General features: G+C 42.3%; 1 protein-coding gene across 8 annotated transcripts in view; it reads left to right on the top strand.

The window, feature by feature from the left end:
* cntn4 (contactin 4) overlaps positions 1 to 24,933 on the top strand; it is a 727,084-nt gene that overhangs the window by 456,151 nt on the left and 246,000 nt on the right. The window lies entirely within an intron of this gene.

Consider the following 24,933-nt stretch of genomic DNA (forward strand, 5'->3'; position numbering starts at 1 on the left):
ATTGTTGCTTTGGTGAGAAAGAGTATGTTGATGTGCCAAGTGAAAGAGTAGTCAGTGGAGAATGGCTTTCTCAGCTGTCAATTTTAAGGAGTCAGGAATGCAATTAAGATATGATTGAGAGGAGTCGCATGAATATGATTAATGGGCATTAGTTCTATTTCATATCTCCTGAAATTCAGGAGTCAATTAGAAGGCTGAAGGCTGTACTGAAAGGTAATAGACAATGATGAGTCTTTGTGATACATGGAAAGTGTTACATCCTGATGGTTCCTGAAAACTATGGTAGACTCAAACACTATTTTAGAACCCAAACACTACTTTAGAACCAAAACAAAATAAAACACACAACAAAAACATCAATAATATTGTTAAGCACTGCAACTTTGTTAATGTATGGAAAATTTTGCATACCAAAAGGGTTTATTTGTGTTGGGAGAACAGAGAAATCACAGTATTTGTGTGGTGCAGAAAGTCTTACAATTGCAGCAGATTTGCTAAACTTGCATTGGATTTCTAGCTTGCGACATTTCAAGCTCCCTCTGCTGGTATGGCTGCACCCACTTTCCTCCAACTCTTGCCAGAATTCCCCATTTTTTTTCACCACCTGCATTTCTATTGGAAGCTGCAGACCACTCTCTATATCTCTTCCAGTGATTAGAGAAATGAGAAATCAGCTTTTAACACACACACACATACACATTTTAATGCAATGCCTTTTCAGTTTATTGTTAACTGACATTAAGTCCCCTTCAACATATGCCAGCCCTATGAATGAAAGACCTCCATGATCATTATCATCAGGACCATGGCTTCCTTGATTAAGTCCATCCATCTGGAATGTAGTCTTCCTCTTTTACTATGGCCTTCTACCTTACAAAACATTATTGTCTTTTCTAGTGACTCATGTAGTCTTGTTATATGTCCAAAGTGCAATGGCTGCAGCTTAGTCATAATTCCATGCTTCTTTTTTATTATGTTTACATCACCTGATTCATGCTTTTCACATCTAATGTTACTTTAATATGTGTTGTTTAATTTCTAGCTTTCCTTTTACCTCTGAGCACACAAACAGTTGAATGTCCTTTTGGCTTGGGTTCAGTTGCATCATGAACCACAGCACTATTAATAATTCTATCCCAGTAGCTGGTTGAATACCACTCTATGTAGGAGAGTTGTCTTCTAGCAGTAGACTGTTTCATTTTGGATTGTCTCATTGTGGGATGTTTATGGTAAAAAAACCTTTCCTCTCTGTATAGTACTAGCAAACATTAGCTATGGTGCTACTGCCATTGCCTCTGGGAGATTCTCAACTTGTATCACCCTCTAGGTTTGCTGCTGCCCGGTAGCTGTTTGGTACATTTAGTCTGGCTCCCCAGCAAAAGCCTGTCTGACATGGGAGACCCTATCGGCCGCACTACTTAGTACTTACTATCAGCATAACATCTTGCTTCCCATAACCGTGGAAAGGTTGTCCTATTGGTGGTATTTTTTCACTTTCTTCTTGGAAATTTCTGCAAAATATTTTATGTACATCATGAATGTGCACATTTTTTAGAAATTTTGTGTGATACAGATATGATTTAATATGATGGAAATTAACCCACTTCTGCCACATTCACTTTTATGTTCAATTCCCCTAAAATATACATGCTTTATGCTTTTTTAAACTGGTGAGTTATTTTTACAAAATCTAGAAAAATAGCAATAGTGATGAATGGCAACATTTTGGTTCATGTGCTGATTTGGAAAATGCAAATTAGGCAGTTTCACCTTTAAATGCATATCAGACAAATGTCCCCTTCCAACAATAGTTCTTTCCAATTAGTTGCAAAACCTCATTTTGCAAAAGAAGCCAAAAAATAGATTTTGTAGTCCTTACACCAAAACATATCTGCTTTTATTATTGAAAAGTCATTCCACTGAGGAAGTATCATTTATCATTTCTGTGTGTGGCACAAGCGATTTGTTTGGAAATGGTCAACCACCATCAATAAAAAAAACTTACCAACTGACATAAACAGCTGCTCTGAGAATTTGCCTTGGTCTATTGTCATAAAAGTCAGCTCTCTATTTGATATAGAGTAACTGTTAGATTAACCAGTCAAGGCTTTAGTGGGTTAACTGGCAGTGACATAAATTGTAATTAGGTTTTGTTCTGTGAATTATACTGTTTGTTTAGGGTCCTGGTTAAATAAGGAGCTTGTGTTCATAAAATTACAGATTCTGTTTTCAGATAGTACATTTACTAGATAGTTCTAACACTATCCATATATATCTCAATCCCCATGACATCCATAGGGATACCAAGGTAATTGCTTATAAAGCTATTGTTTTCCCAACCCTGCTATATGCCTATGAAATGTGAACCATCTACAGATGTCTCACTTAACTCCTGGAACAATTCCATCAACTTTGCCTCTGAAAAATCCTGCAAATCTCATGGGAAGATGGGCGGACAAATGTCAGTGTGCTGGAAGAAGCAAAGACCATGAGCATTGAAGCTCCTACGCCATCAACTCCGCTGGACTGGCCACGTTGTCCAAATGCCCAATCACCCAATCACCACCGCTCAAAGCAGTTACTATACTTCCAACTCAAGAATGGAAAACGGAACGTTGGTGGACAGGAAAAGAGATTTAAAGATAGGCTCAAAGCCAACGTTAAAAACTGTGGCATAGACACAGAGAACTAGGAAATCCTGGCCTTTGAGCAATCTAGATGGAGATCAGCTGTGACTTGCAGTGCAGTGGAATTTGAAGAAGCATGAATGGAAGGTGAAAGGGAGAAACATGCCAAAAGGAAGGTGCGTCAAGCCAACCCTGATCAGGACAACCTTCCACCTGGAAACCAATGTCTCCACTTGGAAGGACATAAGAATAGGGCTCTAAAGTCACCTACGTATCCACCACCAAGACACTATGCATGGAAGACATTCATACTCGGACAATGAGGGACGCCTAAGTAAGTAAGTTAATGATAGTTCTACACTGTCCATAATACAGTAGAACCCCGGTAGTCCGAGTTAAACGGGCGGACCTCAACTCGGTCTCCCAATCCAGCCCTCGTCCCAGCCGCGGGGAGGCCTCTCCGTGGGGGCGAAGGCTGGATTGGGAGGCGCTGCAAACGCCTCCCAATCCAGCCCTCGTCCCAGCCGCGGGGAGGCCTCTTCATGGGGGCAAAGGCTGGATCGGGAGGCGCTGCAAATGCCTCCCAATCCAGCCCTCGTCCCAGCCGCGGGGAGGCCTCTCGGTGTCACGACCCAGGCTGCAGAGCACCAATAACCATACACAGAGGCCAGAATCTATCTAATATCTTTATTGAAGGAATATATAAAGTTAATAAAAACAAGTGTAGAAAATAGTCCAGAAATAGACCTTTCAGGAAAGGTCAGAAATAGTCCAAAAAAGCAATGTCCAATAAGAAATATTAAGGTCCAAAGTTGTAATCCAATAACCGAAACACCCACTTTGCCAAGCAAAGTGAGGGGAGATGACAAGGTCCGTTAGTCCATGAAACTTGAGCGAGGCTAGGAAATAACTTGATACTTGAAACAAGGCTTGAACGTGGAACAAGGTAACTAAGAACAAGAACAAGGTCCGTGGAATAACTTGGTAAAATCCGTGGAACAAGGCAAGGATTGATCCTGGGAAACAAGGCAAGGTCCGTAGATAAACAAAGGCTGGGAAGCTAGGCGAAGGCTGGAAAGCAGGGCTAGGCTTGAGCAGGAGCGAGGCTTGAATCGGAGCGCGCTGTCCAGACACAACTCGCTCCGTAGGCTGACGAATTGACTCCGCAAAGTTACTACGCGGGCAAAACACCTAAATAGAGTCTAACTTTCCCGCCGAAGCAGTTCTCTGGGAAACAGAACCGAAAGCTAACTCTGAGACCAGATGTGAGACTCCCCAAAGATTCTCACGAGAAGCAGTCTTAATTGGCCACATTCTTAGCTGCGATCCTCGCACTCCTGCGCGAAGCTGATTCCAAACTTCTCTGTTGTTTACAAAACTCCCGGCGCAAGAACACGGGAGAAGTAGGCTCTGGGCTTGTTTGACATACTTCTGGGAGACAACTTTCTTGCAGGTGCAAGGTTCCCAGATCAGCCTGGGAAAGATCTGGCTGAGAGGAATCCAGTTCAGACTGGGAAGGTAAAAAACCCAAGTTTTCATCTTCATCAGGAATTACAATGTCCTGAGCAGGACTACAAGGCCCATGGGTCATCACACTATCCCCCTCCTCAAGGCCCCTCCCAAACTGGGGCCCTCTCCCTGAGGCGCGAGGTCGCGGTTTGGTGGGATAGGTCTGATGAAAGCGACGGGTTAGATCAGGAGCATGGACTGTGGAGGCGTCTTCCCAAGAGCGTTCCTCAGGGCCAAAACCCACCCAGTCAATGAGATATTGTAGGCGGCGGCGGTGAAAGCGAGAATCCAAAATGTCCTCAACCTCGAACTCCTCCTCCCCATTCATCAAAACAGGAGGGGGGGGCGGTTGGTCTGTATCAGGTCGTACACCATCCGCCGGAAGGAGCAGGGAACGGTGAAACACTGGGTGAATGCGCATTGAACGCGGAAGTTGGAGTTTGAAAGTCACGGGGTTTAATTGCGCCACCACTGGATAGGGGCCAATGAAACGGGCATCTAACTTCCGGCAAGGGCGGTGGGAGGGCAGAAAGCGAGTGGACAGGAAAACCCGATCTCCTACCTTGATTTCGGGGCCCGGCTGGCGATGTTTGTCAGCGTGGCGTTTATAGTCCTCCTTGGCTTGGTCCAGTTGCTGGAGCAAAAGTTGTTGCACCGCTGTGAGTTCCTGCAGCCAATCCTCTGCTGCGGGAACTTCTGAAGTTTCAATGACAGGGGGGAAGAAACGTGGATGGAAGCCGTAGTTTGCAAAGAACGGCGTTTCTTTTGTAGAAGCTTGAACTCCATTGTTGTAGGCAAACTCAGACAGTGGTAACAGAGAAGCCCAATTGTCCTGTTGGTAGTTTACGTAACAGCGAAGATACTGCTCCAAAGTGGCATTGGTGCGCTCCGTTTGCCCATCTGTTTGGGGATGATGAGCTGAAGATAAACGAGAGTCTATGCCCAATAGTTTTTGTAGTGCCTTCCAAAAACGAGAGGTGAATTGAGATCCACGGTCTGTGACTAAACTCTTGGGCAATCCATGTAATCTGAAAACATGTTGAAGAAATAGATCCGCAGTTTCTTTGGCCGTGGGGAGGCCTTCGCAGGGAATGAAATGGGCTAACTTGGTGAAAAGGTCCACCACCACTAAGATCGTGGTGAATCCACAGGAAGGTGGTAGGTCAGTGATGAAATCCGCGGAAATTATTTCCCATGGGCGAGATGGGGTAGGAAGGGGGTGTAAAAGCCCTGAGGGCTTCTCCCTTCGTATCTTGGAGCGCTGGCACACTGGGCAGGTGTTGACATATTTTTCCACATCCTTGCGGATCTTGGGCCACCAAAAATCCCTTAGGATCAAATGCATAGTTTTAAATAGTCCGAAGTGTCCTGCTGGTTTGCAGTCATGACACAGGCGAAGCGCTTTTTCCCTGCCCGGTCCGGGTGGGATATAAACATGATTTCTATAGCAGAGTAGCCCATCTTTAAGCGAAAAGGGGAAATGCAGACCCTGGCGAAGTTGGTCCTGCGCCCAGGCATCTGCTTGTTGACTAGCCCTGATTTCTTGAGCACAGATGGGTCCTGGAGCAGGGGAAGTTGAACCAATGGGAATGGATTTGGTGTTCCCCACCGTGAGCGTGGCAAAGTTCTCGGGTTGTAGCAGTTGGGATTCAAAGGTCTCCTTGCGTCCTGCAGCGTATTCCGGTTTACGTGACAGGGCGTCTGCTTGCTTGGTTTGGGCTGGAGTCACATAATGGATCTGGAAGTTGAAACGTTCGAAGAATAAAGCCCAACGTTGCTGTCTCTGATTTAGTTTGCGGGCAGTTCTTAGATGTTCTAGATTACGATGATCAGTGTGGACTTCAATGGGAAATTTGGCCCCTTCTAGCCAATGTCTCCAAGTTTCAAAGGCTGCTTTTATGGCCAGTAGTTCTTTTTCCCAAATGGTGTAATTCCTCTCTGGTGCGGTTAGTTGACGAGAATAAAAGGCACAGGGGTGGAGGTGATCTCCCACCGGTTGTAAGAGTACAGCCCCAATTGCCACATCAGAGGCGTCCGCTTGCACCACAAAAGGGGTTCCAGGATTTGGGTGCTGTAGAATTGGCTGGGAGGTGAATAGTTTCTTTAGTTGCTGGAACCCTTTCTCTGCTTGATCAGTCCAGCGGAAAGGCTGCTTTCCACGGATGCAGCTAGTGATGGGGTCGGACCAGCGGGCAAAATCTGGAATGAACTTGCGGTAATAGTTCGCGAATCCCAAGAAGCGCTGCACCTCTTTCTTGTTAGTTGGCGCCCGCCATTCCAATACTGCTGAAACCTTGGCTGGATCCATGGAAAGCCCTAGAGGCGAGATGCGGTAACCAAGGAAATCTACCTCTTGTAGATCAAAGGCGCATTTTTCCAGCTTGGCATAGAGTCCATGATCCCGCAATCGTTGTAACACCATTTTGACGTGGTTCTCATGTTCTGATTGTGATCTGGAAAACACCAAAAAATCGTCCAGGTAGATTATCAAGAACCTGTCTAGATAGTCCTGAAAAATGTCATTGACAAAATGCTGGAACGTTGCGGGGGCTCCGCATAAACCGAAATTCATAACTCGGGACTCAAATAATCCGAATTTGGTCTGGAAGGCGGTCTTCCACTCGTCCCCTTCCCTGATGCGAACTAAGTTGTAAGCCCCCCGAAGATCCAGTTTGGTGTAAACCTTGGCTCCTCGAAGCCGATCCAGTAGATCCGAGATTAAGGGCAGGGGATAGCTGTTCCGCTTGGTGATATTGTTCAATGCTCTGTAATCCACCACCAAGCGTAGTTCCCCTGACTTTTTCTTCACAAACATCACTGGGGAGGCAGCTGGGGATTGAGAGGGTCTGATGAATCCCTTGCGAAGGTTTGTCTCTAGGAATTCCCTGAGAGCTTCTTGCTCTGGTTCAGTCAGGGAGTAGAGATGCCCTCGCGGGATCGGGGCCCCCTCCACCAAGTCAATGGCACAGTCATAAGGTCTATGTGGGGGTAATTTTTCGGCTTCTTTCTCATTGAATACATCCCAATACTCGGAGTACTTCTTTGGCAAGGTGATGATGGGTTCGGTGTCTGTGGCATGGCATACCTTGGCTACGAGGCAATGGTTTTGGCAGTACGGTGAAGCAAACTGCAGTTCTCTGTTGGACCAGGATATGTTAGGGTCGTGGAGAGTCAGCCATGGAATTCCCAAAATCACAGGGAAATGGGGAACCTCGGTGACAAAGAAGGAAATCTCTTCCATATGTTCCCTTATCCACATCCTGGTGGGTTCCAACCACTGACTTACGGGGCCCGTCTTGAGGGGGCGGCCGTCTATGGCTTGCACCACACGGGCATTCTTGAAATCATGATATTGTAATCCCAGAGAGTCGGCATACTCTCTATCGATGAAATTGTTGGTAGCTCCAGAGTCTATCATAGCGTGGATCATGACGGGTCCCCTTTTTGCTGACCATAAAGTGACCACGAGAAGGAACAGGACCCCGGTTGGCGGCTCTTGGATGGATTTTTTGACCGGGTTGGCGAGCCTCTCTACACCCGGTCGTTGGCTTCCCCCGCCGGCTGTGTGCCAGTCGGCTCAGACGCCTTCGTCTCCGTGGAGGACGCCGCCGCAAGACGGGCGGCCGGCTTCCCTTTGGCTGGGCACTCTCTGGCGAAGTGGCCCCCGTTCCCGCAGTACCAGCAGAGGTTTAAGCGTTGACGACGGGCCTTCTCGGCGGCATCTAGTCTAGGACGCACATTGCCCAACTGCATCGGCACCTCCTCGCCTCCTCTGGGGTATGGGGTTGGCGGTGGGGGTCTCCACACTGGTCGTGGCTGAACGCTGGCGGGAGCGGGGGGTTTTGCCCCGGCTCTACTGCCCTGGCCTCGAACCCACTGTTTCCTGTTGGCAATCATGACTTCAGCCCGTAAACATTGATCAATGAGTGCCTCGAGGGTCTGGGGAGGGTCCACCTTGGAGATTTCTTCCAGCATTTCAATGTTGAGACCCTCCCGGAATTGTCCCCTGAGGGCTACATCGTTCCAACCGGTGTTGTGGGCCAGCACTCGGAACTCGGCTATATACTGAGACATAGGTCTGTCTCCTTGGAGAAGGCGTCGGAGTTTGTGACCGGCTGCCTCCAAATTGTCCTCGATTCCCCAAGTCTCCTTGAGGTGGTCCAAGAAGTGTTGCGCTGATCTTAGGTGTGGAGAGGTTTGGTCGAACAGTGCCGTCGCCCAGTTGGCCGCTGGCCCGTCTAGAAGACTGTAAACCCATGCCACTTTGATGTCTTCTTGGGGAAACTCGGCAGCACGGGCCTCAAGATAAGCTTGACATTGGCGACGGAAGACATGAACCTTAGAAGCTTCTCCAGTAAACTTGGTTGGCAACGCCATGGCCGGAAGACGAATTCCGCGTTCCTTCAAACCCCTTATTTCTCCATCCTGTGCATTGAGCTTATCACGGATACGATCCACCTCTTCCTTGTCGATGGTGTAGGTAATCGGCTGGCCGCTCGGCCCAGGTACGACTCCGGTGGACATTCTGGCCGAGGTTAATTGGTGCTTAGGGTGGCGGAGTCAAACTGTCACGACCCAGGCTGCAGAGCACCAATAACCATACACAGAGGCCAGAATCTATCTAATATCTTTATTGAAGGAATATATAAAGTTAATAAAAACAAGTGTAGAAAATAGTCCAGAAATAGACCTTTCAGGAAAGGTCAGAAATAGTCCAAAAAAGCAATGTCCAATAAGAAATATTAAGGTCCAAAGTTGTAATCCAATAACCGAAACACCCACTTTGCCAAGCAAAGTGAGGGGAGATGACAAGGTCCGTTAGTCCATGAAACTTGAGCGAGGCTAGGAAATAACTTGATACTTGAAACAAGGCTTGAACGTGGAACAAGGTAACTAAGAACAAGAACAAGGTCCGTGGAATAACTTGGTAAAATCCGTGGAACAAGGCAAGGATTGATCCTGGGAAACAAGGCAAGGTCCGTAGATAAACAAAGGCTGGGAAGCTAGGCGAAGGCTGGAAAGCAGGGCTAGGCTTGAGCAGGAGCGAGGCTTGAATCGGAGCGCGCTGTCCAGACACAACTCGCTCCGTAGGCTGACGAATTGACTCCGCAAAGTTACTACGCGGGCAAAACACCTAAATAGAGTCTAACTTTCCCGCCGAAGCAGTTCTCTGGGAAACAGAACCGAAAGCTAACTCTGAGACCAGATGTGAGACTCCCCAAAGATTCTCACGAGAAGCAGTCTTAATTGGCCACATTCTTAGCTGCGATCCTCGCACTCCTGCGCGAAGCTGATTCCAAACTTCTCTGTTGTTTACAAAACTCCCGGCGCAAGAACACGGGAGAAGTAGGCTCTGGGCTTGTTTGACATACTTCTGGGAGACAACTTTCTTGCAGGTGCAAGGTTCCCAGATCAGCCTGGGAAAGATCTGGCTGAGAGGAATCCAGTTCAGACTGGGAAGGTAAAAAACCCAAGTTTTCATCTTCATCAGGAATTACAATGTCCTGAGCAGGACTACAAGGCCCATGGGTCATCACACTCGGTGGGGGCGAAGGCTGGATCGGGAGGCACTTGTAGCACCTCTCGATCCAGCCCTCGTCCCCACGGAGAGGCCTCCCCGTGGTTGGGAGCACCCGCGGAACAAAGGGGCTCTCCCTCCCTTTGGCGGAGGCCTGGAGCCAGGGAGGCAACTCCTGCTTCCCTGGCCCCAAGCCTCCGCCAAAGGGAGAAATCCCCTTCCTTCAGCCGGTGTTTGGAGGAAGCATCAGCTGAAGGAAGGGGCTCTCCCTCCCTTTGACCGAGGCTTGGAGCCAGGGAAGCAACTCCTGCTTCCCTGGCCCCAAGCCTCCGCCAAAGGGAGAAATCCCCTTCCTTCAGCCGGTGTTTGGAGGAAGCATCGGCTGAAGGAAGGGGCTCTCCCTCCCTTTGACCGGGGCTTGGAGCCAGGGAAGCAACTCCTGCTTCCCTGGCTCCAAGCCTCCGCCAAAGGGAGAAAACCCCTTCGCTCGGCGGGTGGGTGAACGGGGAGGGCCGCAAAAGCCCTCCCCGTTCACCCACCCACCCGCCCGCCCGTGCCTCGCCTCCTTCGTCACGCCGGGGCCGGCAACACCGGTGCCCGGCGTGGCGAAGGAGTCGGAAGTGCGTGTTGCTAGGTAGATAGCAGGCTACCTAGCAACACGCACGGGGCGCTCGCCCCTTGGGAGGTGCCCCTGCGTGTTGCTAGGTACCTTACTATCTACCTAGCAACAGGCAGGGGCCACCTTCCAAGGGGCGAGCGCCCCGTGCATGTTGCTAGGTAGCTTGCTATCTACCTAGCAACACGCATGCCAGCGAGCAGGTGAACGGGGAGGGCCTTTGCAGCCCTCCCCGTTCACCTGCTCGGATTACACGGAGGTTCGAACGAGCGGGGCTCGAACGAGCGGGGCTCGAACGAGCGGGGTTTTACTGTATATGAGATCTCAATCCCCAGGATTTCCAATTTAAAGAATCTAAAGGAGAAAAGTCAAGAAATAACTTTTACAATGAAACCAAATAATCATATCTAAAATTAGGGATGCAAAATTTGTACAGTTCTCTGTGTTTTCTACTGCAGTTTCCACAATTTCTCCACGTGAGCTATACTGTTTAATGATGGTGAGAATTGCAGTCCAAAAATTTCTGGACTGTAGAATTCACAATAAGTATATTAATCACAGTGGTGTTGTTCATACATTAAACACAGACATTAGCAATACAGTGGCTACTGGAAGGAAAAGGCTGTTGGCAGATAAGCAGCAACTGCAGCATAAGGAAAAACACATTAATTTCTTGTCTGGCATGGTAGGTTACTAGCTCCATATAGTTCCTGGTTCCAGGATGTGTCTTTAGAATTGAGGTGTTCTCAGAAGACTGGTTTGCAAAATGGTCTTTACCATGAGACAGAGGGCATCTATAAGGCTTGTCAGCTCCAACTGTGTTGCTGTGGGTTATGCGCCAAGACACACAAGGACTGAAGATACCATAGGTCTTTATTGTTCGGAATACAACAATCTGTTCTACTGCCTGTGTATATAGGCCTAGCTACAGTGTTATAAATCACTCTAGAGTTCTGGTGCCTGGAGGTTGCCCATTCCCACATTCCAGAGTCGGACTCCCCCCACCACAAGGCAATTGAGTTTTATGGCTGGTTCATATGTCCTGCCCTCCCTTTTGGCCCATGGCCATGTGCTTTGTGTCAGCGCTCTGTGCCCGGAGATGGCATGAGGCAGGGATCATGACAGTATCCTTGATCAAATATCTAAACGGAAACTAGGCATGGGGGAAAGGGCTGTTTAGAGGCTGCTTTCCCCTCTTGAAAGAGATCAGCAATTACTTTATCTGCCTTCGTCATGAAACCTTGGAAGGGGGATTCTAATGTAATGAATTGTTAGACAAGTACTGTATGCCAACAGAACCCCATCCAATATTTCAGAAATAATTTGATTTTCCTCTTGATTTTGACAGCTCTAGTGTTCCATATCTTTTATTTACCCTTTCTGCTGTACATCTCTGATTGTTTTTCATTGTGTTAATCTTGTATTGGTACTACAATAAAGTCTCACTTATCCAACGTTCTGGATTATCCAACGCATTTTTGTAGTCAATGTTTGCAATACATTGTGATATTTTGGTGCTCAATTCGTAAATACAGTAATTACTACATAGCATTACTGCGTATTGAACTACTTTTTCTGTCAAATTTGTTGTATAACATGATGTTTTGGTACTTAATTTGTAAAATCATAACCTAATTTGATGTTTAATAGGCTTTTCCTTAATCCCTCCTTATTATGCAACATATTCGCTTATCCAACGTTCTGCTGGCCCATTTATGTTGGATAAGTGAGACTCTACTGTACTTTCATTCTATATTTGTTACCTTTACTACATGGCCCTGAAACTATGTATAAGGGCATGTTGCAAATTTATCAACTAAATAAATAGTCATTAATTTCTGTCTGTTCTGATTCAGATTAACATCAGTGTGTGTTAGCTAAGTGTTAAATTATTTTCATATGTGATTAAATTGTCTGCCGAATGACCCAGAATGTTGAAAACTGATGTCATCTAACTAATTAGCAGGCTTACTCATAATATAGCTAAGGAAAGAACACAGAACTTTTTAATAGGGGTGGAAAGAATATTAGCTTTTATTGGATTCCCTGCAGAGAACACACATAGAGAGTTAACTTGTTTGCAAGATAAAGCTAAGCTCCTCTGATAGAGGGAGAGAAAATTAAAGGTAAATATCTATTTATGTTTGTCTTCTCAGCTTCAAATTGCCTTGGAAAGAATTGTGCAGGTTGTATCATTTATCAGTGACATCTCCTACTTACTTAGATCCTCGTAAAACATTGATATCTTTTCAGGTTATTTCCACTTTCACTGTTTATTCCCATATTATTCTCAGTTATCCAGAGGTGCAAAAATTAAGGTGCCTGGTTATTGCTGCAAATAGAACTGGGCAGTTGAGACCCTAATGCAACTTTTTCCAAACCTTTTTACCCTGGAAGAACTCTTGAAATAGTTCTTAGTACATAGGGAACCCTTACATTAACTATTATATCTATATCTCAAAACAATCTATCACAATGTCTTGTGGAACCTTTAGCAACTTTTTTAGAATCCATGGGTTTCAGGAACATTGGTTCTTTCTAACAGCTGAAGGCAACCAAAGTCTGCTTCTCCCAGGTATAGTGCTGTGCATACTACATAATTATCTACTTTGTTCTCTCCTTTCTTTTATCTTCAATGTTATTTGTTGTGTCTTGTATTTATTCTTTCACCTGACTTTCCTTTTCTTCCTATGCTCCTCTTCCTCCTCTTCCTTTTGCATTCATAATTTGCTTTCATTCTCCCTCACCCTTGCCTGCAAACCCTGCTCCTTTGTTTTAGTTGTTTCCAAGTGCATCTCAGGCCAACTCCACCCCCCCCCCCCTCTAGTTCAGGTTTTCATAAGAATTCTTCTTGTCTTAGGCTCAGTTCCATTTTTCTTTATTTGCTGAAGCTGATGTCCAAAGGCTAACAAGAATGAGACTGGCACAGTTTTCCAGCTGCAGACGTCTTTATTTTAAAAATGGCTCAGGAAAATCTCAGCAGTTTATTCAAAAAGAAGCCTTCAGATCTAGGCTGTAATTCTGACACCTTTTAGTGGAATATTCTTTGAGAGGAGGTAATTATCAGAATGCAAATCTATGAGAAGAACTTTTCCTCTCAGGGGCATATGCAAAGTTTCACATCTTCTCTCTTTTCAAGTTGGCTCCTAGAAGTTCTGTCAAGATCCATATGTTCTTTAACACCATCCATATTTCTATCAGTTGTAATACATTTCAGGAAAAAATAGAACTCTCCTTCTTTGGAGATTTTTAAGCAGCATTTGAACCAAACCAATTGGGGATACTTTGTGCTATAGACTTTATTTATTTGTTAGAGAAATGTATATCCCACCATTTTCTGAGCACAGACCCAAGGTGGCTTCAACAGAACTAAAACATACAGTATGAAAGTTAGAATAACCCATAAAAATATAAATATTTAAAACAGGAAACACAGTTAAAATCATATAAACATTAAAATCAAGATAAAAACCCAGAACTTCCCTACAACTTCTTTGACTTAATTAAACACTTTCTTGAAAAGTGTTTGTCTTTACCTCCTTCTGGAATACCATTAAAGAAGGGGCTAATCTTAACTCTTCAGACAGTGTGTTCCACAACATAAGGGCTGCCCCAAAAAAACAAGCTCTCCCTAGTCCTCTTAATGTACATGACATAAAGTGCCTTGGTCGAAACCAAGGTCTCCCCGCTGGACCTTAATTATCTTCCAGGTTTGTACAAGGGAACATGGCGTCTCAAGTAGCCTGGACCAAAAGCCTGTACTGGCAGAAGGTTGGACTAGATCTCTTCCAACTCTGTGTTTCTATTATTCTGTGATCTATCAGTTAACAATAGTCAATAGAATCTGTCTGAAATGACACATCTCATGAAGACAGTGGGTGGAAATAAGACACAGAACAGCACTAAGTCCAGAATAATCCAGGTGCATTTTGTGGTTGCTGCTGTTGTTGTATGCCTTTGAGTTGTTTCCACCTTACGGCAACTCGAAAGTGACTCAATCACAGGGTTTTCTTGGCAACATTTCTTCAGATGAAATTTCCATTTTGCTTTGCTCTGTGAATAAGACAGTCTGTCTTGTCTAAGCTTATGCAGTAGGTTTCATAACTGATCAGGAATTCAAACGCTGGTCTCCAAAGTCATAATCTAGTGCTTAAACCACTATATCACATATAAAAGTTCATTTGAAAAGTTAATGATAACAAACTTAATTTCCATGGGTTTCAGTTGGATCCTACCTGATTTCAACATATCTGTCTTCATCTGGAATGACAAAATTCACAAAGTTTTTTTTTCATGGATGACATTAATTTTATACATTAATGTCTAACAAATGTATCCATTAGTATTGTTGGCTTCATCGGTTGTGTGAATTTTATTTGATTTTTGTGAAAAAAGGCATGTGAAAAGAAGAAAAGTGTGTGAAAAAATAATGATGTTAATCCTTAAAGTATCAATATATAGCTGAAGATATTTTTTATTCACAGTTTTCCCACTTTCTAGGGGGTCTTGAGCCCCCAGTTAATGTGGAGAGCTGACTGTAATGTCTTCTCTTTGTACATTAACACTACACATAGGGACATATTTTCACTAAATAAGCTCACGTTCCATATTTCTTCAAGTACATTTGCTGCTTCTTACTCCTTACCCTTTCTTTCAGAAAGCAATTACATTGAAATCCTCCTGAACACACTTTTCAAAAGGTTGAACTAAAAAAAATTCACCCCAAGACACGTTAACTGTTTCTGAACTCTGTGGCTTTAAAAATTATTCATTAAAACACCAGACCTTAAAAGAAACCACTATTAAGTCTGCAGCATCAAAGAAGCTGTTTTATTTTGAGCCACCTAAGCAGCATCGTGACAGACATGACACTAAAGCCAAGGACACATAGGCAGAAGAACTTAATCTTTATGTATTTGTGCAAAAGCTGTTGCATAAAGCCCTGCTTCTAAAAAGTCAGCCATGTGTTATAGAGAGACAGTGTCTGGGCTATATTAGCATCATAAATACCAGAATGCAAATCATGTCAAGTGCTTCAGGAAGAAAAAACTTCTTAATGCTTCTGTGACTCTTAGTCCTCACGTAACCTGATTTTCATATACACAGGCAATTACTGCTTTTGTGCACCTCACTTTAAGCTGTTTCCAGATTCATTGGAAGAACTAAATTAGGCACTGTTTTTAGAGACTGCATTTTAATTAAATATGGTACATTTATTCCTCTCTACCTGATGTCTCCATTTATAATTATTGCTGGTAGAGGCATCCTTGAGGGGTGAAGAACCAATTTGTATTTGGCTGTTGATGAATTCAAAGACATAGCTTTCGGTATGCAAAAGATCTTGTTGCATCTTAGAGACTGAGGGAGAAAACAAAGTTGGTGGCATAAACCTTCGTAGACTTGCATCTGAGGAAGTAGGTGTAGTCTATGAATGTTTATGCTGCCATCTCTGTTCTCTCAGTCTTTAACATGCTACAAGATTTCTTTGCTGGCTGTTGATGGTTATAGTTCTGAGACAAAGGTACAGGCAGTACCTAAGTTATGAACAAGATTCGGTAGGTTTGTTCTTAAGTTGAATTTGTATATATAGTAGAGCCTCACTTATCCAACATTCGCTTATCCAACATTCTGGATTATCCAACACATTTTGTAGTCAATGTTCTCAATACATCATGATATTTTAGTGCTAAATTTGTAAATACAGTAATTACTACGTAGCATTACTGCATATTGAACTACTTTTTCTGTAAAATTTGTTGTATAACATGATGTTTTGGTGCTTAATTTGTAAAATCATAACCTAATTTGATGTTTAATAGGCTTCTCCTTAATCTCTCCTTATTATCCAAGATATTCGCTTGTCCAACGTTCTGCCGGCCCGTTTATGTTGGATAAGTGAGACTCTACTGTAAGTCAAAACAGGTACCTTTTTAAGTATAACTCCAGACAAAATATATATTCTTTAGCTTTGAATAGTATAGGGAAGAGGTTAACCTTGTGGTGTTTGTTTTGCCCATTTAGAAGATTTCGCCTCACTTCCTGTCCCTGTGATAATTGGATTTCAAAAATGTGGCTTTTTGTGGAAACAAGGATTGGTGAGAAATCTTCAGTTGAGCACCATTTTCCCCATGATACCATGATAACTCTTTCAGGAGTAAATTGCCTTCCTGGGTGTGGATTTCTCTCACCTCCTGTTGTCTTACCCTTGTTTGTAACTAAGAGTTGTTCGTAAGTTGGATGTTTGCAACTCGGGGACTCTCTGTAAATGGCAATAGATCCCTGCTGAGCCAATGGAAAGTTCTTCCATCTCTGAATTTCACTGTTGTCTTATATGTCCCCAGATGTATTTCAAGTCCATGATTAAATAACATGTTCTACAACAGCCTGTCACAACCTGGTTGCTTGCAGAATAAGGGTACAATGAATTTTCTGATCTTCAGTGAGAAAAGATTGGTATATCTAGCTATCCCATTCAGAAAATCAGCAAAGAAAATTTTTCACAATATAGAACCTTTTTAAAATAATGAAATGTATGTTTTGTGCAAATGTGAAGTCATTTGATTTTTTTTTAGAACCAAGTTGCTTGGAAACTATTTTTTTCCACATAATATTAAAAGTGAAAAGAGTAGTTTTCAGATGTTTGTAATCTTGCCAAACAAGCAGCACCAAACCAGATTTGGCACTACTCCCACCCACCTCATTCTCTTTGTTGCAGTGGCCAGTGGATTCAACACTTAGTGACATCAGTGATGCAGTGGAGGGAAGGGGGAGGAACCGCTCCTCCTTTTCCCTCTCTCTTCATCAGTTACTCATCACTCCAGCTGACATCATTCCATATGACAAGTAACCAGCATGACTCATGTTGTGCCGACTGGCCACAACAAGGAGAATGAGATAATGGGGAATGCCATTCCATGTCACCAGGCTGCACAGAGAACACAAGATGGCCTTGTAAACAGTTGCTGCTGGTTCTGTCTTGGAAGCAGCTCGACTGTTTTCCCATGGTTTTCTCTGGCTTCTGGAAGAGAATTTGGAACAACTTGTGACTTTGGTTAATGTGGTTCAAGACCACATTAAGCTTCTTTGGACTGTTTTCACCCAGATCAGCTTTGTGTGCTGGATAGCTGCTGTGAAAATGCTTGACTGGCCCCTGGTCTTAGTCCCAGCCACATGCATTAAGAACTGACTAGAGCCATAATGCAAAATATCTGGAGGAAATGAAGCTTATGAATTCTGTCCTAGAGTATATATTTGCTGAATGTTATTGAGAAGTAACATAAAATAGAACTACAGAAATAATTATCTATCAGGAGATCAATTTAATAGCAGAATGCCTTGAATATCAGACTATTACTTCCCCTATCTCTCAATATTTCTTTTGCCTCTTTTGACCATAATGATGTTGTGTACAACATAATTAATATTATTTATCAGCAAAATCCTACCTAATACACACAACAAGAAGGAAATGTCTGCAATTCTGTTTTGGATTGTTATATTTCAACTGTTTCTTGACTACTTATGGTAGTATTTGGTACTTTAAATTTGGAGCACAACAGTCATTTTTGAGGGAAAAGAAATTTTGTGCTCATGTTAGTTCCTTTTTTATGCAAGGGTGTCCAAAATATGAATTTGGGATAGCATTTATTCAAAATTGATACATTCCTGTTAGTTTTATATTTAAAATGCTTAACTCATTTCTCCTATAGGCATATTACTAAACTAAAAGATATTAGTTTAATACCTGTTTTATTTGACAGGTTAGGGGCCAGAGCACTGTACAAAAGTAGAAATGATTGAAATGTGGAACCCATATGTTATATGCACAAATCCTGTATTATAAGACCAAATACTATACTGTTTGAGGTACAAGATATGAAACATACCTCAAACAACTTCAACAGTATGCTGTACAGTCCACAAGATGGTGCTGAGTCAAAACTACTGAGAGAAACACTTGTGTTCTATGTCTCAGTATTGAAGATGAAGATTATGGTGTTTCCCTAACATACATACCCAGGTTCACATATGTCTCCTGTGAGCAAGTGTGAACACCGAAGCTTCATTGACATAGTCATACAGTGTGATAATCCCATGTGTTCTATTGGTTTGGATGTTCAACTAGGATGCCAAAAGACTAGGCTTTTAATATTCACTCAGCCATGGAAACCCACTGGGTGGCCTCGGGCAAGTTACACTTTCTCAGCATCAGAAGAAGGCAATGGCAAACCTCTTCTGAACAAATCTTGGGAAGAAAAGCTTGTGATAGGTTTGCAATAGAGTCATCATAAATCAGAAGCACTTTAAAGGCACACAGCAACTAACATAGTTGTACTCCCTGTGATATTAGATATTTATTTAAGGCATTTGGGCTTATGTCTAAAAGCTGTTATTATTGTGATTGCTAAATTTTATTTGTTTCTTTTAGAAATTGCTTGCAAAATGGCATTTGCTTTTTCACTGCACATCAAGGCCATCACATATTACACTATTCAGAGCAAAACAGCGCAGTTTAGAAATATCAGAGCATGGAAAGATGTTTTTGAGATGACTGAATGTAAGGACATGCTGAAGCCATCCATAACTGAGCAGTAGTAGAATGATGTACTGGGACCCATGCCAATACATTCATTCTTCTTAAAAGTCCATGCTCTGAAAATTCTGCAAGACAGCACTCTACAAAGACAGAGGCATATTTGACCTAGTTCTCATGAACAAGCAAACAAGGTAAACTTATGCCTCAGCATTAATAGTTCAGACCATAGATATGACGTGTGAATTAATTTTTTTATGTACTCTCTGGGACTATAGATTTATACAGTTACTCTAAATGTACATGCATAGTTGTATTAGGTTTAAAAGATTCTGTGAGCATGGTTAAAGAACCCCAAGAATAAAATTCTACTAAGACTTAGGACACTCAGTGGAGTCCTTATTACTACTACTACTACTACTACTACTACTACTATAATCACCTGGAGAGTGCCTTCTCTCTCTCCCACCACCCTCTCAAGCTCATTGTGTTGGAGCAAGGGAAAGGACTTTTTGGTGGCTACTCCCAAAATCTGGAACTCCCTCTCTAAAGTGACCGGAATGGCCCCTTCCCTGGTTGCCTTTTACAGGCAGGTGAAAACGTATCTCTGCCATTTGGCATTTATGGAATGATGAGAGATGGACTGTTGGATATGCTGAGAGTGGGATTTTGGGGTGGTTTATAATTTTTTAAATGCATTTTTATATTTTTATTTATAATAATACAAAGAAAACATTTTTAAAAATTGATTTTATTTATTTATTTATTTATTTATTTATATGCTGAACTTATCTCCCAGAGAGGACTCATATTTATATTATACTCATATTTTAATGGATTTGCATTGTTTTAATTTCCATTTTGTCATATTTGTTGAAGGCCCCTATATTGGGAGCAAGGTGGGATAAAAATAAAGTAGTACATAAATAAATTAAAAATCAGATTTGCAATGTAGTAGCTGAACCTCCGATGGCACAGTGGGTTAAAATTCTGCGCTGTTGAATTTGCTGACTGAAAGGTCGGCAGTTTGAATTCAGGAAGTGGGGTGAGCTCCCGTTGTTAGCCCCAGCTTCTGCCAACCTAGCAGTTCGAAAACATGCAAATGTGAATGGATCAATAGGTACAACTTCAGTGGGAAGGTAATGGTGCTCCATGCAGTCATGCTGGCCACATGACCTTGGAGGCATCTACAGACAACGGCAGCTCTTCAGCTTAGAAATTGAGATGAGCATCACCCCCCAGAGTTGAACATGACTAGGCCTAATGTCAAGGGGAAACCTTTACTTTTACCACTTAGCTGAACTGTGATTAGAATACAGAACCACATATAAAAAGCAAAAAGATGTTTAATTTGAACGGTACTTGCTTTACATTTTGACAAAAGGTTTTCCCTCATCGAAAAATTCAATCCAGCAATCAAATTTATTAAAATGTACCACTAGCTTTTGCATATACAATTGGTGCACAGTGGTATACCACAGCTCTCAGCATCACAATGGTGATGTTCTTGTTCTGTATTAGAACAGTCTTTCACAACCAATTTTGTATCAGTGCAGTTTTCTCATGACAGATTCTCAGATCTCACAAAGACTGAAAAACCTCTAATAATAAAGAATATCCTGTGAAAACTGAACCATTGCTATTTCTGGGTTATAGTTTCTTTGCACGTCATTCCAATTATAAACCACTTGTGCCTCAAGAGACAGATTTTGAGTCAGAAATAGCAGTGTAATAGCATCTTTTTTCCCTCTGTTTTTTTCTTTTTTGCTGTAAGCCAGAATACTAATCATGTTTGCTTTCATAAATCTGGATTTAACAATGTATAAAAAATTGATTGATCTTAGCATTTCCTCTTAGGTTATAGAACAATATATAATTATCTCCTGTTTAAGGTTGTAAGAACTATATCATAAGAGAAAAATAGCACAGAGGCACATGAGATTGAAGTTGTTCTTGCATTAACACATTGACTCTAATTCAGATACCCTGTTAGTAGGTATCCAAGGGATTATGTATACATACTTACATAGTGCCCTTGGGGTTTCTTTTTGGGGAACATTGTTTTGTTGTTGTTTGGTAAATAGCAACTAACTCAGAATGCACTACAGGGAAATGTTTAAGCAAATTATCAGTTCAGTCAATGTATGGCAGATGTATACAAGTACAACCTAGATGAAGACATGCTTTCTGGAGAAGGTAATGAGAACAATGTTATTATTTCAAACTAAAGAATACAGTATGATCCTCATCTCCACAGAACCAGTATATGTGATTTCACTTATCCACAATATCACTTATTCACTTAGAACCTCCTGTACGAGGTGCATCCTCTTCTTGGGAACTCCATTGCTTGCCCCATTGGAAACAATAAGGTTCACTATTATCCATGGTTTCAAGTATCCACACAGTCTGAGAGCATATCCCCACATATATGGGGGTTGCATTATACAAGTGGATAAAGGGCATTCCATATGATTTCTTGGGGTGCAACTAGACTGTAGAATTATTGCAGTTTAGCAACACTTTAACTGCCATGGCTAGGCTTTAGCACAGCTGGTAAATCTACCAACCGAAAGTTGGCCTGTTCGAAGCTCGGTTGGGGTGAGCACCCAACTGTCAAGCCCAGCTCACTATTTACCTAAGCAGTTCAAAAACAGCTTAGAGCTGTAATTAGAGAAATTAGGTACTGCTAATAAGTGGGGAAGATATTTTATGACATCATAAAAGAAAAAGGCCAGAAATGCCAGTGACTAAAAGAAAGAAGGAAGTCCTGATGGCTCTTCATCATAGAGAATGGAGCAACAGCACCTCCCTGTGGCTGAATCCGCGCACAACCTCCAAGGCACCAAAGCTTTGACACAACATACCTCCTTTCTGTCTGTTCTGTCCTGTTTGTCCAAAACGGCATTGAATGTTGGTCCTGTATGTGTACTGTTATCTGCCTAGAGTTCCCTTGCGGAGATAGGGTTGAATATAAATAAAGGGTTGTTATTATTACTACTACTACTACTACTACTACTACTCAATGCTATGAAATCCTGAGAGTTGTAATTTGGTGAGACACCAGCACTCTTCGGCAGAGAAGGCTACACATCTCTTAAAACTATAGTTCCCAGGATCCCATAATATTGAACCCTGGCAGTTTAGGTGATATTTAACTGCACTAATTCTGCAGTGTGGGTCACTATTGATCATTTCACATTATGTAGATATTTGTATAGTAATTCTTATTGTTCAGTGCTGGACCATATGCTTAATGTGCAGAAGATTGCATCTTAATCCCTATAGCTTCCTAGTTTGACTAGGAAAACTAGTCAAACTCCTATCTAAAATCACTGCTGTCAGTCATTATGAACAATAGCAACCTAGATGAGAGTTAAATCAGCATAATGCCACTACCTGAAACTATTGAACACATGGGTATTGAAAATATATTGGTGATTTTAGTGATTTTTTTAAAAAAATTCCCTTCAAAGGCCAACCCATACCTTGTTTTCTACTGTCTACTTGAGGAGTTGTGATATGTTAAACACTTTTGGTCTCATGTAAAAAGGTCAGGCAGTATTGAATGCAGGTGACTAATTTCATTGTGCAAATAAGACAAAATGGCATTGTTTTGTGAAAAGCTATTATTATTTTCAATAATCACAAAGATAATGAACTTTTGAAAAATAAATGGTATATAAACATGATACTGATAGCAACAAGACAAGAAATTGCGCCCACGAGGGGCGGAGCATGGGAAGCGAATGGTGTTAGATCCACGCTCTTCCCTCCACTGAAATGCAATTAAAGTCCTAATCTAAATTGTAGCCGGCTGAAAAGTTATCTACAAGGCTTTTGAAAGCTCAACGCAGAAAGCGGGAGAATCTTCTGAAGCCTTTCTGCGTGCTCAGAGCAAGACAGACATAAATCAGCCAGGCTCATCCTGACTCCTCCAGCCCTTCAGCGTCCGGAGTCCGGAGCCATCGTAAATCAGCATGGAACAAGCTGGAGATAACTCCATCATCCCAGGAAAGGTAATGTCCTCGGATGAGAAACTGGATTTTTTGATGACTTTGATGTCAGAGATGAACACATCGATTAAAAGTTTAGCATCTGAATTTGTGGATATTAAAACAACCTTGTCAGAAATTAAACACCATGCTGATGATAATGAGTCAAGAATTGAGCAGTTAGAAAAAGAGACTAAGTTTCTGAAAACTAAACTAATTGACTCTGAGAACCGATTGAGGAGGAGAAATCTGCGTGTGAAAGGGGTCTCCGAGAATATTAAGGACTTAAGTCAGTTTGTGATAGTACTGTGTTCTAACTATGGCATAAGCCTCTCAGAAAATGATATTGAGAGAGCTCATAAATCACCCCCCTTCAAGAAGCCTCAGTCTGCATTCCCTTGGGATACCATTGTGGCTTTCGCCAGAGAGAAAACTAGAGATCTAATCTTTAAAAAGCTGAGATCTATTTGGAACCTACACTATAAGGATTACAAAATATTTATATACCCAGACTTGGCAAAGGAAACGAGGCAGGACCGGGAGGCTCTACGTCCGATAACTAGAAGCTTAAATAAGACTGGAATTAGATTTATGTGGAGTTTCCCTGCCACAATATTGTTCCATAGAGATGGGAAAAAATACACAGTTAAGACTTTAAGAGAAGGCATTGAACTGCTCAAAGAGCTGGATATTTACCAAGGCATGGCCGGAGATAAGACACTTGGCAGAGGGCCAGAAGATGGACAAGAAGTGCCGAAGGACACCCCACGAGAGGAGAGAGGGGGAGGAGAAGAGGCAGAGAGAAAGAAAAGACAAAAAACTGGGAAGAAAGATAATTACCAATGCATGCAAACCAGAAGCACAGATAAACAGTTTAACTAACTTTAAAGTCCAAGGGGGCAGCAGAATTATGCTACCCAGCAATTTCAGTTTAAAGGAAAGATTGTGAATAACTGTAAGGGAAAATCTACAATGAGGGGGAGGCTGGGTTTTGGTATATTGTATAATGGTTTAGGGAAGGTGACTGTCTTCGAAACAAACTGAGGTATAATTCTGAGAGGACTTCGCCCTTGAAGTTAAGATAAGGGACTAGGATAAGGGATCAGTGTTGTACCAAAAGAATCAAGGAGGGAGGGTAGGCAAGACACCGGCCCTGAGCAAGCTGTCTGGTAAATGGCAGGAAGTAGCTTCCTTGCCATTCCTTCCATAGTCAGCAAGGAGGAATTGAAATCCAGACAGGGAGGGGGGGGGGAAGGGAAGGGAGGAGGGGAAGGGAAGGGAAAGGAGGGAACAGCCACTCAGAATTGTGAAATAAAGGGAATGAAAAGTAAATGGAATGTTATGCAAAATGAATGCTATTTAAATGTTGATGGGTGATTTAAACATTATGTCAGTGAATATTAACGGTCTGAAATCAGAAGTCAAAAAGCATAGATTATCCAAACTTTTATCTGAAAATCAGATTAGTCGCCCTCTTGCAAGAATCACATAGACAGGATACAAGAACTAAGCTGTTAAACTTTACTAATTGGGAAACTCAGTTTGAATCTAAGGGTTCAAGGAGATCTCGAGGAGTAGCTATTATCATAAAAAATGACCTAAATTTTGAAACGGGAAAAGTAATCACAGATGGGGATGGGAGGTTTATAATGGTATGTGGGAAAATAAATAATTGTAAAGTTTCATTTATCAGTGTTTACGGTCCCAACCAGAGACAAAAAAGATTCATTAATAAAATCTTTAAAAAAATAGATCAAGAGGCAGAGGGGGATATCATTATTGGAGGGGATCAGAATTTAGATCTGTATAAGAAAAGAAAGAATGGGGGGGAAAATAAAGTTAATTTTAAGAAATGGAATATTCAGGAAGTCAATGAAAGAACTGGAAAAAGAGTGGACACCCCCACATTTTATTCAGCCAGGCACAATTCATTTTCTACACTAGATTATTTTTTTGTGGGTAATAACAATGCATGGCCTATAATTGAAACATCAGTGGGAAGTAGGTGGCCAGGAGATCATGCTCCACTCTTTCTTAAATTAGGAATTAGCAGTAGGAAGATAGAATATAGATGGAGATTTAACCCATTGGTTACGTTCAAGGATCAAGATAAACAGGAGCTAAAAGAAGAAATA

Source organism: Anolis carolinensis, chromosome 2 (assembly GCF_035594765.1).
Source record: "Anolis carolinensis isolate JA03-04 chromosome 2, rAnoCar3.1.pri, whole genome shotgun sequence".
In the NCBI taxonomy this organism is placed as follows: domain Eukaryota; kingdom Metazoa; phylum Chordata; class Lepidosauria; order Squamata; family Dactyloidae; genus Anolis; species Anolis carolinensis.